The sequence below is a fragment of the Nicotiana tabacum genome, unplaced genomic scaffold (assembly GCF_000715075.1).
Source record: "Nicotiana tabacum cultivar K326 unplaced genomic scaffold, ASM71507v2 Un00373, whole genome shotgun sequence".
Lineage (NCBI taxonomy): Eukaryota > Viridiplantae > Streptophyta > Magnoliopsida > Solanales > Solanaceae > Nicotiana > Nicotiana tabacum.
In genome coordinates, this window is record NW_027438610.1 from 44384 (window position 1) to 58153 (window position 13770).

Consider the following 13770-nt stretch of genomic DNA (forward strand, 5'->3'; position numbering starts at 1 on the left):
CTCATTAGTATGGATTTGTACGTTAGTATCGAAAAGTCAATGGACCAATATTAATGGCTTGAGATTTAACGTATTTTGGAATAGCCTTTATGGCTTAAAAGTTTCTGGTTTACTTCTTTCAATAGTCTATATTTCCGGTTAAATTTAATTAAATCTTAATGGTCTACTTCTTTGAATAGTCTTAATATGGAACAGATAGTCTACTTCTTTGAATAGTATGTAATATATGGAACAGATAGTCTACTTCTCTTTTAGACTATATTATACCTCTTTGTCTTCGTGTTGGAAGGAGGGAACTGAGTTAAAAACTTTTCTTTCTTTTTTTTTTGTTTTGGGTTTTCTCCTCGTTAATCTTTGTTGTTTCTATTCCTAGTTATTTTAGAAGAGTTTATTGAATTCTGTGGATACGCCTAATAATATTTATCACGGTGTGGGCAAAATATCCTTAAGGACAGTATTCTTGACACGCCTTAATCTAAATCTTTTTCTCCATAATCCAATATGTTTTCCAAAAAAAATTTATTGTATCGTATTAATCTATCGTTATGTAACGACGAAAAGTGTCACTTTATGTAGCGACCGATTTGATTTGGTCGCGTCGTTACCTTATTTTTTTCTCTCTCATCTCGCCCTTTATTATTAATAAATGATCTTATTTTCTCCTTTTTCCTATCTTTTTATATAATAATTCTACCTCGTGTCATAATTTTTCTTTATAATATTTCAAGTTTATTTTTCATATTGCTAGTGCGTGATATCATGAAACGATATCAAACGATACAGTCTATCCAAATATTGTATTTATCAAACAGTACAATACAATACAATATAATACGATATGATACATTATGAAATGATATGTAACAACCATCCAAACATGCCAATTATCTTGGTTTGTGATTATAGTCTATAGTAGTACTCTCGTCGTCCCATTTAGTGTGACAATGTTTGATTTAGATTCAAAAGTTAAAAAAACAATAAGGACATAAGAAACTTGTAATTTAAAACAAGTCATAAATTGTACGGCTATAAATTATCTAATTAATAATAAAATAAAATTTAATTTTACAATAATAATAAATACAAAAATATGTCATTTTGGCCCAAGGGTTGGTCAACTGACCGCCCTTCGCCGAAACATTATACCACATATAAGGTAAAATATTACTTATTATGGATTAAAACAAAATTTGAACACCCTTATTGAATTTTTTGGTTTCGTCACGGATACTTGGTATTTCCATGTGTGCGTGTATATAGTCATAGTGTCATACTAATTTCCAATTTTGTGTATATATATGTGTCCATTTATGCATCAAAATGGCGTAGGCAATTAATTGATATATAGGAGTATCGCATAAAGCTAGGGAATTGAAGTAGTGTTATTTGTTCATTAATCATATCATGGCCGCTTCGGGATTATTATCATCACCATCACTTGTTTCTATTTGTGACAAATCCTTCATCAAACCTTCTACTCTCACCCCTTCTACACTTAGACTTCACAAGCTATCTTTCGTCGATCAGTCCGTCAGTAATATGTATATTCCTGTGGCCTTGTTTTACCCTAAACCGCAAAGAGAAGAGTCAAACAATTCTAATCTTTCCCACATAGCTGATTTGTTGCAGACATCTCTGTCACAAACTCTAGTCTCTTACTATCCTTACGCAGGAATATTGAGAGACAATGCTACTGCTGAGTGTAATGACATGGGAGCTGAGTTCTTGAGTGTTAAAATAAATTGTCCCATGTCTGAAATCCTTAACCATCCTCATGCAACTGATGCAGAGAGTATAGTTTTTCCAAAGGACTTGCCTTGGAAGAATAATTATTAAGGTGGTAATTTACTTGTGGTTCAATTAAGTGTCACGGCCCAAAATTTCCCACCGACGGGACCGTGATGGCACCTAACATTTTACTTGCTAGGCAAGCCAACGTTAGAAAATCGTTAAACCAATTCCTTATTTTCATTTAGTAAATAACAATAACTAACTAAGATGAAATATAATAAGTGCGATATATCGTAAAACTGTATTAATTACTACCACCCGGATCTGGAGTCACAATTTACGAGCATTCTAGAATTTACTACAAGTAATAGTCTGAAAGAAATACAACTGTCTGAATGAAAGAAAATAGTAGGACATAAGAGATAGATGGGGACTTCAAGGTCTGTGAACGCCGACAGATCTACCTTGAGTCTCCTAACAGCAGACCAGTAGCAAATCTCGATCAACCTGAGCCGGTATCAAAATCTGCACAGAAAGTGTAGAGTGCAGCATCAATACAACCGACCACATGTACTGGTAAGTGTCGGGCCTAACCTCGACGAAGTAGTGACGAGGCTAAGGCAAGGCACCTACAAATCAACCTGTACAATTTAACAGTGTATATGCAAATAACAAAAATGAAGAACTAAACAGAAAATGTCGGGAGGGAAAACATACTGAGGGGAATACAAGATAAAGAACTACAACAGAATGATCACCGGAGCAGTCAATATACCATGAATAGTGAATACATTAAGGAAATATGCACGGTATCACCCTTCGTGCTTTTACTGTCAATCTCACCATAAAATCAATAGAAACGGCATGACATCACCCTTCGTGCATTAACTCGCATGTCATGGCACGACATCACCCTTCGTGTATTAATATTCACAATATGGCACGACATCACCCTTCGTGCATTAACACTTACAATATGGCACAACATCACCCTTCGTGCATTAACACTCACAATAGGGCACGACATCACCCTTCGTGCATTAACACTCACAATATGGAACGACATCACCCTTCGTGCATTAATACTCACAATATGGCACAACATCACCCTTCTTGATTAACACTCTCCCTTACCATAATGCAATGCATAAATAACAATAGGGAGATAGAATAACAAGTACAAACCTTACTTAAATTTGGCATTGGAATGAGGCAATATAAGAAAAACAGAGAAACATGGAGAACAGGTAAATTGGCGGCGCATAAGTACTCGTCACCTCACATATACGCCGCTCACATGAATTTCAAATATACGCCGCGCACAACACTTACCTCGCTCCAAAGGCCACTTAACTCTCAATCGCAACTTTTCCTCTGGAATTCACATCCAAACCACTCGTATCTATTCAAAAATGACTCAATAATATCAAATATTGCTAAAGAAATCAATTATATTGCATAAATTAAATTTCTCAAATTTTCCTCCAAAAAGTAGAAAAATCGACCCCTGGCCCGCTTGGTCAAAACCCGAGGTTCGGACCAAAATCTTTTTACCCATTCACACCCAAGCCCGAATATGTAATTAGTTTTGGAATCCGACCTCAAATTGAGGTCTAAATTCCCAAATTCCCGAAATCCCTAGTTTCTACCATAACCCCTAATTCTACGATGAAAACTCTAGATTTTAGGTTAAAAATTCAAGAAATGTAATAGGTAATTGAAAGAAAATAGTTTAGAATCACTTACCAACAATTTGGGAAAGATATGACTCTTGAAAATCGCCTCTCACCGTTTGGTTTTTGAGAAAAATGAGTTTTTGGAAAAAATCCCGTTTTTGGGTTATGGTAAGTGCTAGGCGACAGTGTTCATCATGTTCGCGAGAGCTCTGTCGCATTCGCAAAGTGTATGGGCTGCCAAGCATTTGCGTTCGCGAGATAGTGATCGCATTCGCGTAGGCTACCCTTCCCTGGTCTTCGCGTTCGCGATGAAGAAAAAGTTGACTGCCCCTCCCCAATGCCTAACGCTACGCATTCGCGATGGCCTTGTCGCGTTCGTGAAGGGTAACACCCCCATCGCTTCGCGTTCGCGAAGAAGAAATTATCAGCTGCCCAGTTTATTCTTCGCATTCGCGAGACTACCTTCGCGAACGCGAAGAAGGACATGCCAGAACACAGACTCTGCAGAAAAAACAGATTTCCAAAGTCCAAAACATCCCGTAGCCTATCCGAAACTCACCCGATCCCTCGGGGCTCCAAACCAAACATGCACACAAGTCTAAAAATACCATATGAACTTGCTCGCGTAATCAAATCGCCAAAATAACACCTACAACTCCGAATTTAGCACCAAATCGAATGAAATTCTCAAGAACACTTTAAAATTTCTATTTTCTAAATTGGACGTCTGAATCACGTCAAACCAACTCCGTTTCTCACCAAATTTCACAGACAAGTCTTAAATATCATAATGAACCTGTACCGGGTTCATGAACCAGAATACGGACCCGGCACTAACAATGCCAAACATCAATCAATTCTTAAAAATAATTAATTTTCATACTTTTTATTTTCATCAAAAATTCATAACTCAAGCAAGGGACCTCCGAATTCGATTCCGGGCATATGCCCAGGTCCCATAATTCGATACGGACCCATCGGGAACCGTCAAAACACGGATCAGGGGTTGCACACGCAAACCGTCAAAACACCGAAATCAACTAAAATCAACTTTTAAGGCAAAAATTCGTATTTTCATTAGTTTTCAACATAAAAGCTTTCCAAAAACTTGCCCGGATTGCGCACGCAAATCGAAGAGGGTAAAAATGAGATTTTTAAGGCTTAAGAGCACAGATTCGAGTTCTAAATCATAAGATGACCTTGTGGGTCATCATAATCTCCACTTCTAAAACAACCGTTCGTCCTCGAACGGACATAGAAAAGTACGTGGGCTGGTGAAAAGGTGGGGATATCTACTCTGCAAATCGGACTCGGACTCCCAAGTTGCTGCCTCAATAGGCTGACCTCTCCACTGCACTCGAACTGAAGGGTAACTCTTTGACCTCAACTGACAAACCTGCCTGTCTAAAATGGCCACCGGCTCCTCCTCGTAAGTCAAATCCTTGTCCAACTGGACATAGCTGAAATCTAACACGTGGGACGGGTCACCATGATATTTCCGGAGCATAGACACATGGAATACCAGATGAACTGAGGATAACCCTAGAGGTAACGCAAGTCTATAAGCTACCTCCCCCACTCTCTTGAGGATCTCAAATGGCTGGATATACCTAGGGCTCAACTTGCCCTTCTTCCCAAATAAGAATTGAGAACTCTATTTAGAACACTCTCCCTTCTTTCTAAAATATTATATTTCTCTCTCAAAATGAGACCCAAGGGTTTTTAATCAAAATAGTGTCGGGTAAAAAAAATTAGAAAAATAAAGCCCCGTCACAGATCTGCGGTCGCATATGCGACTGCATAACGCTTCTGCGGTCCGCAAAATAGGCCGCATAATGGCCCTTCGGAACTAGGCAAATATGCCCCACTCTGCGACCAGTCTGTTGTTTGTAGACCTGTTCTGCGGTTGCATAATGCGCCATAGAACACCTTTCTGAAACTTTTTATGCTGGGTCTGCGATGGGTTATGCGGCATGGGCGATACCAGAAGAAATATTCTTTCTCCAACCATGAATGCAATATCACGAACTTTACGGTCGGCATAACTCTTTTCCCTGGACCGAGCTGTACGAAGTCGATCCTGTATAATCTTGACCTTGTCCAAGGCCTCCTAAACTAAATCTGTACCCAATAACCGAGCCTCCTCCGGCTCAAACCACCCAACTGGCGACCTACACCGTCTACCATATAATGCCTCATAGGGAGGCATCTGAATGCTCAACTGGTAGTTGTTATTGTAGGCAAACTCTGCCAATGGCAAAAATTGATCCCAAGAACCTTTAAAGTCAATAACACATGCGCGGAGCATATCCTCCAAGATCTGAATAGTATGCTTGGACTGCCCGTCTGTCTGAGGATGAAATGTTGTGCTCAACTCAACCCGCGTACCCAACTCACGCTGAATTGTCCTCCAAAAGTGCGAGGTAAACTGTGTACCTCGATCAGAAATGATAGACACGGGCACCCCGTGAAGACGGACGATCTCACGAATGTAAATCTCTGCCAACCGCTCCGAGGAATAGGTAACTGCCACAGGAATGAAATGCGTTGACTTAGTCAGCCTGTCCACAATAATCCAAACTGCATCGAACTTCCTCTGAGTCCGTGGGAGTCCAACAACAAAATCCATAGTGATACGCTCCCACTTCCACTCAGGAATATCTAACCTCTGAAGTAAACCATCAGGTCTCTGATGCTCACACTTTACCTGCTAGTAATTTAGGCACCGAGCAACATAGGCAACTATGTCCTTCTTCATTCGCCTCCACCAATAATGATGCCTCAAGTCCTAATACATCTTGGCGGCTCCCGGATGAATAGAATACCAGGAACTGTGGGACTCCTCAAGGATCAACTCACGAAGTCCATCCATATTAGGCACACAAATACGACCCTGCATCCTCAAAACTCCGTCATCTCCAACAGTAACCTGCTTGGCACCACCGTGCTGCACTGTGTCTCTAAGGACAAGTAAATGAGGATCGTCATCCTGCCAATCTGTGATGCGCTCAAATAAAGAAGACCGAGCAACTGTACAAGCTAGAACACGACTAGGCTTAGAAACATCTAACCTCACGAACTGGTTGGCCAAGGCCTGAACATCCAATGCAAGCAGCCTCTTACCAACTGGAATATATGCAAGGCTACCTATACTGACTGACTTTCTACTCAAAGCATGGCCACCACATTGGCCTTCCCGGGATGATACATTATGGTGATATCATAGTCTTTCAATAGCTCCAGCCACCTCTTCTGCCTCAAATTGAGTTCCTTCTGCTTGAACAAATACTGCAAGCTCTGATGATCAATGAATACCTCACATGGCACACCGTAAAGATAGTGCCTCCAAATCTTCAGCGCGTGAACAATGGCTGCCAGCTCTAGATCATAAACAGGGTAATTCTTCTCGTGAACCTTCAGCTGCCGTGAAGCATATGCAATAACCTTGCCACCCTGCATCAATACCGAGATGCTTCATAATATACTATATAAGATCATGAACCTATGGGTAACACCAATACCGGTGTCGTAGTCAAAGCTGTCTTGAGCTTCTGAAAGCTCGTTTCACACTCGTTTGACCACCTGAACGGGGCACCCTTCTAGGTCAATCTGGTCAACGGGGCTTTTATGGATAAAAACCCCTCCACGAATCGATGGTAATAGCCCTCCAAACCCAGGAAACTATGGATCTCTGTAGTTGATATGGGTCTAGGCCAGTTCTTAACTGCCTCAATCTTCTTAGGATCCACCTGAATACCCTCTGCTGATACAACGTGACCCAAGAAAGCAACTGAACTCAACCTTCGTGCATTAACACTCATAATATGACACGACATCACCCTTCGTGCATTAACACTCACAATATGGTACGGCATCACCCTTCGTGCATTAACACTCATAATATGGCACGGCATCACCCTTCGTGCATTAACACTCACAATATGGCATGACATCACCTTTCATGCATTAACACTCACAATATAGCACGGCATCACCCTTCGTGCATTAACACTCTCCCTTACCATAATGCAATGCATAAATAACAATAGGGAGATAGAATAACAAGTGCAAACCTTACTTCAACATTTGGTTCCATAATATCAATCTCAACTTTGAAATAAAAACTCAATTATCACCAGAAAATCCGTAAACATGATAAGAACGAAAAATTGAACAACACTAGTATAACACGTAGCAATTTGGCATAGGAATGAGACAATATAAGAAAAACAAAGAAACATGGAAAACAGGTAAATTGGCGGCGCATAAGTACTCGTCACCTCACATATACGCCGGTCACATGAATTTCACTTAGCAAATAATCTAAGGTTCCTAATTCCCTCAAGTCAAGGTTAGACACAATACTTACCTCGCTCTGAAGGCCACTTAATTCTCAATTACAGCTTTTCCTTTGGAATTCACCTCCAAATCACCCGTATCTATTCAAAAATGACTCAATAATATCAAATATTGCTAAGGAAATAAATTATATTGCATAATTTAAATTTCCCAAATTTTCCTCCAAAAAGTCGAAAAATCGACCCCGGGCCCGCTTGGGCAAAACTCAAGGTTCGGACCAAAATCCTTTTACCCATTCACCCCCGAGACCGAATATGTAATTAGTTTTGGAATCCGACCTCAAATTGAGGTCTAAATCCTCAAATTCCCGAAAACCCTAGTTTCTAGCCTAACCCCTAATTCTACCATAAAAACTCTAGATTTTAGGTTGAAAATTCAAGAAATATAATGGGTAATGGAAAGAAAATGATTTAGAATCACTTACCAACAATTCGGGGAAGAAATGACTCTTGTAAGTCGCCTCTCGCCGTTTGGTTTTTGAGAAAAAAGAGTTTTTGGAAAAAAATCCCGTTTTTGGGTTCTATTAAGTGCTGGGCGACAGTGTTCATCGCGTTCGCGAGAGCACTGTCGCGTTCGCGAAGTTTATGGGTTGCCAAGCCCTCGCGTTCGCGAGATAGTGATTGTATTCGCGTAGGCTACCGTTTCGTTGTCTTCACGTTCGCGAGTCATTGTTCGCGTTCGCGATGAAGAAAAAGTTGTCTGCCCCTCCCCAGTGCCTAACGCAACGCGTTCGTGATGGGCTTGTCGAGTTCGCGAAGGGTAATGCCCTCATTGCTTCGCGTTTGCAAAGAAGAAATCCTCAGCTGCCCAGTTTACTCTTCGCGTTCGCGAGAGTACCTTCGCGAACGCGAAGAAGGACATGCCAGAACATAGACTCTGCAGAAAAACCAGATTTCCAAAAGTCCAAAACATCCTGTGGCCTATCTGAAACTCACCCGAGCCCTCGGGGCTCCAAACCAAACATGCACACAAGTGTAAAAATATCATACGAACAAGCTTGCATGATCAAATCTCCAAAATAAGACCTAAAGCTCCGAATTTAGCACCAAATCGAATGAAATTCTCAAGAACAAGTCTGAATCACGTCAAACCAACTCCGTTTCTCACCAAATTTCACAGACAAGTCTTAAATATCATAATGAACTTGTACCGGGCTCCGGAACCAGAATACGAACCCGGCACTAACAATGCCAAACATCAATCAATTCTTAAAAATAATTAATTTTCAGACTTTTAATTTTCATCAAAAATTCATAACTCAAGTTAGGGACCTCCGAATTCGATTTCGGGCATACGGCCAAGTCCCATAATTCGATACGGACCCACCGGGACCTTCAAAATACGGATCCGGATCCATTTACCAAAAATGTTGACCGAAGTCAACTAAAATTAACTTTTAACGCAAAAAAAATTATTTTCATTAGTTTTCAACATAAAAGCTTTCCGAAAACCTGCCCGGACTGCGTACGTAAATCGAGGAGGATAAAAATAAAATTTTTAAGGCTTAAGAGCACAGATTCGAGTTCTAAATCATAAGATAACCCTGTGGGTCATCACAGTAAGTTTGATTGTGGGGGAATAGCCATTAGTGCATGTTTATCGCATAAGATTGGTGATGGTTGCTCTGTGAGTAATTTCCTTAATGATTGGGCTAATGTCACTCGTGATCGTAGATTCGTAGTTCCTCTCCTAGATTTGTAGGAGATTCTATTCTCTCTTCACTAAATGGTCCTCTTATTGCTCCACAAATTATGTCTAATGTCAGTGAGTGCGTACAGAAAAGACTCATTTTTCCAGTCGCCAAATTGGATGCTCTTCGAACTAAGGTAATACTACTACCAGTTCACTAGCTATTTTTGATTGTTACAACAAAATATTGTTATAAAGAACATATGGTATAATATAACATGGAAATTAGTTTCAAAAGAAACTTGTATTTTATAGTGAATGGTTGTTATACGACGATGTTGTCGTAGAGAGGTCTGAATGTATTTGTTAAAGGTACTCTTAAATGTGTCACCTACTTAAATAAAATTTTCTTGCAAAAAAAGAGTAACATTTTTTGGGATTGAAGATAGCAGTTAAATTAGGAGTAGAGAACCCAACACGGGCTGAAGTTGTTAGTGCAATTCTTTACAGATCTGCAACAAAGGCAGCAGCATCAAGTTCTGCAAATATACATTCATCTAAGTTGGTTCACTACTTAAATGTACGTACGATGATCAAACCTCGTCTCGGACGAAGTGCAATTGGAAATCTCGTTTCCACGTTCTCCACAGCAGCTACGCAAGATATTGAGTTGCCAAGATTGATGCATAATCTAAGGAAGGAAGTTGAGGTAGCGTACAAGAAAGACCGAGTTGATGAAAATGAACTGGTCTTAGAAATAGTAGATTCCATGAAAAAAGGAAAATTACCATTTGAAGAAAAAGATGAAAATTCTACTACTACTAGGTTATTCATTGGTCAATATTTGATCAAGACTTGATCACACTTGCATATTATCTACCAAAAAAAGTGTTTAGTTAAAAAAATTCAAGTATACCGATCGAATTCGCTCGGAAATTTTGATTTAATTTTTTCCGCCCGGGCTCAATTATTTTTTTCATAACAAAAATATGTTTTTAAAATTATTATGAATATAAATTGATCCGTATTAGAGGTCAAGTACCGTGGATGAGAAAGGATTAAGGAGCCGGGGAATCTAATTTGTTATTCTAAGTAGGTCCCACCTAATAAATGGACATTCTTATCAATGGGTTGGATAAGGAAAAGATACTTAGTAAAGGTGTCATATATCTGTATGTATATTAGTATCACTTCATATGACTCATCCACTCCAAAGGGTTATTAAATTAGATGGAAAATAGGACCTACATATACTTTACATTACTACTAAGACAAAATAACGTACAGTTGCTAAGAAGTGGAAACAATTTGAAAGTGAGAATCTTCTTTAACTAGCAAATTTTTCTTTAGAAAGTATATGTTGCATGGAACCAAAAATGGCAACAACAAAGGCATCGTTATTGTTTAACAAGTGAAATTATCTACTGGTGTAACTAGTTAAAAAATCTGATTTTTTTTCACTTATTGAGAACCCGATATTTGTTTCATTGGAATATAGCCCGGGAGGTATGTACATTTATAATTGATGAGTATGTCATGTACATCTTACAAGTTTAAACATTCGAGAACGAATATTGCTAAAGGGGGAAGGATGTAATACCTCGTACCTTAGTGTTTGGATGCATCGTAGTAAAACCATATTAGTTGGAAGAGATTAAGGTCGTACATGAAGTTATAGATGTAAGACCCCGCAAGTTTATTAAATTTCGAAAACGTTATATATTGCTTTGATATTGTACTTTCTTTTAAGTGAAATATTCTTTTGTAAATGTTGGATAAATATGATTCTCAAAAGTTATTAGTATAATACTTTTTGATAAGTTTTAGTTAAACACATGATATGAGGAAACTTTTAAATAATATTTTATGTATTATAAGAAAAGAAATTTCTTCCTCATAAGAAAAGTTATGTTTATATCCTTTCTAGAATTTATTTTCTCATAATAAAAGTTATTTTTACCCATATTGAGAATTAATAGTACAAAAATTATACTCTTGACATTTGGATGGAAAAATTATAATTTTATAACATATATTTTCTAGATGTCATAATGTTTATGATATATTAGTATAGTTTAAATTTATAAAGCACTTATGATTTTCTTTAAATATAAATGTGATGAGTTGATTATTAAATAGTTTTGAAAGTATGAGACAAGGACTTTTAATTCCTAATTTTATTACTATACATGGATTTGTTTGGATGAGAAAAGATTAAGGGGATAGGGAATCTAATTTGTTATTCTAAGTAGGTCCCACCTAATAAATGGACATTCTTATCAATGGATTAGATAAGGGAATGATACTTAGTAAAGGGGTTGTATATTAGTATCACTTCCTATGACTCATCCACTCCAAAGGGTTATTAAATTAGGTAAAAAGTAGGACCTACATGTACTTTACATTATTACTAAGACAAAATAACATAAAAATGCTAAGAAGTGGAAACAATTTAAAGTGAGAATCTTCTTTAAGTAGCAAATTTTTCTTTAGAAAGTATATGTTGCAATGAACCAAAAATGGCAGCAACGAAGGCATCCTTATTATTTAACAAGTGAAATTATCTACTGGTGTAACTAGTTAAAGGATTTGATTTTTTTTTCACTTATTGAGATTACGTGTAAAAAAGACCAAGTTCGTTGCCTTCGATAAAGTTATCACTAAAGGTATGTTAAGGCTAATCCTTCCTTCTTTTGGCATGATCCAAGTAACGATATGTAAACGTAATAGTATTTCATAAATAGTTCTACTCTTACTAGTTAAAAATATCTATGTTATTCATTCCTATAAAATGATATTCAAAGCATGCCTAAGTATGTTCCTAACTCTCTATTGAGACATTCAATAAAGATGTTAATGTTCATAATGTAGTATTATATGCATCTTCATTTACCACCGAGCTACGGCCCGTTGGGAAGTCATGCATCATCATTTACCACTGAGCTATGGCCGATTGGGCAGTCATGCATCCACTGAGCTACGGCCGGTTGGGCAGTTATGCATCATCATTTATCACTGAACGATGGCCGGTCGGGCAGTCATGCATCATCATTTATCACCGAGCTACGGTCGGTTGGGCAGTCGTGCATCTTCATTTACCGTCGAGCTATGGTCGGTTGGGCAGTCGTGCATCATCATTTACCAGCGAGCTATGGCCGATCGGGCATTCATGCATTTACCACCGAGCTACGGTCGGTTGGACAGTTACACATTTACCACCGAGTTACGGCCAGCCGAGCAGTCATGCATTTACCACCGCACTACGACCTGTCGGGCAGTTACCACTGATCAGTCAGGAAGTTTAATGTCATGAGAATGACGCAATCAGAACTATTATATTGTATTTTTATTTATATATACGAGGTAAGTCTCGTGTCTAACTCTGTGAGGGGGAAAAATACCCTAAGGTGTTGTATATTGATGTGTGCTACTTGTTGTAGGGGCTACGTGTGCGCGAGGTGACGAGAGCCCGTACGTAGCTACATTCATGTTATTGTCCGGGTAGGTTTAGGTTCACATCATGATTTAGCTGCACTATTTGAGAATTTCCTCGCCTATTAAATTCCTCTGTTTTACATTTCTACTTTGAGACTAGACTTGCTATTGTAGAGACTTCACGATTTTATGATTAGTCACTGAATAACTTTACTCCTCTTACGGTATGTTTCCGTGATATATATATATATACACCTCATCGAAAGGTTTTTGTAATAAATATTAGAACTCACACGTTTATTCGTGAGTGGGGTCAAGGACCCGTCAAAACTTCTTATTCTAATAGGATCGGGTCATTCGCCTCGGCAGGATTTATGTGCCATATTCTTATGGGATTGGGTCGTTCACCTCGGCAGGAATTATGTACCACACTCTCATTGGAACGAGCTGTTCGCCTCGGCAGTTTAATAGATGTATCTATGGTTCGGGCCATTCGACCCTCGGCAGTGCACAAATTAAATATTTATGTTGGATTGGGTCGTACGCTTCGGCATTTCCTATATCATATCCTCGTAGATTTGTGCGTAATATTTGACAAGAAGCTAGTGTATCTGTGAGTTTTCCCGATTTGAGTTATGACGATCTACCTGATGAGATGCACTATATCTATATATATGCTCCGGTTAAGGAGGGAATTTCTAATGGAGAGCTTGAGTTCCTCGTAAAAAGGAAAAATTTGTACCACGTGATTTTTTACTTGGTTACCTCATTTATTTACTATGCCTCATATTTACTTATCTCTTTACTGTACCTAATGTTATTGGACTACTAGTGAGTGTCGATGTCGACTCCTCGTCACTACTCCTCCGGGGTTAGGCTAGATACTTACTGGGTACACGTTGATTATATACTCATGCTACACTTGCTGCACATTTTTGTG

General features: G+C 38.6%; 1 pseudogene; it reads left to right on the forward strand.

Annotated features, from left to right (window-relative positions):
• Positions 1 to 1313: 1313 nt before the first annotated feature.
• LOC107809329 (acyltransferase Pun1-like) lies at positions 1314 to 10254 on the forward strand (annotated as a pseudogene).
• The last annotated feature ends 3516 nt before the right edge of the window (positions 10255 to 13770 follow it).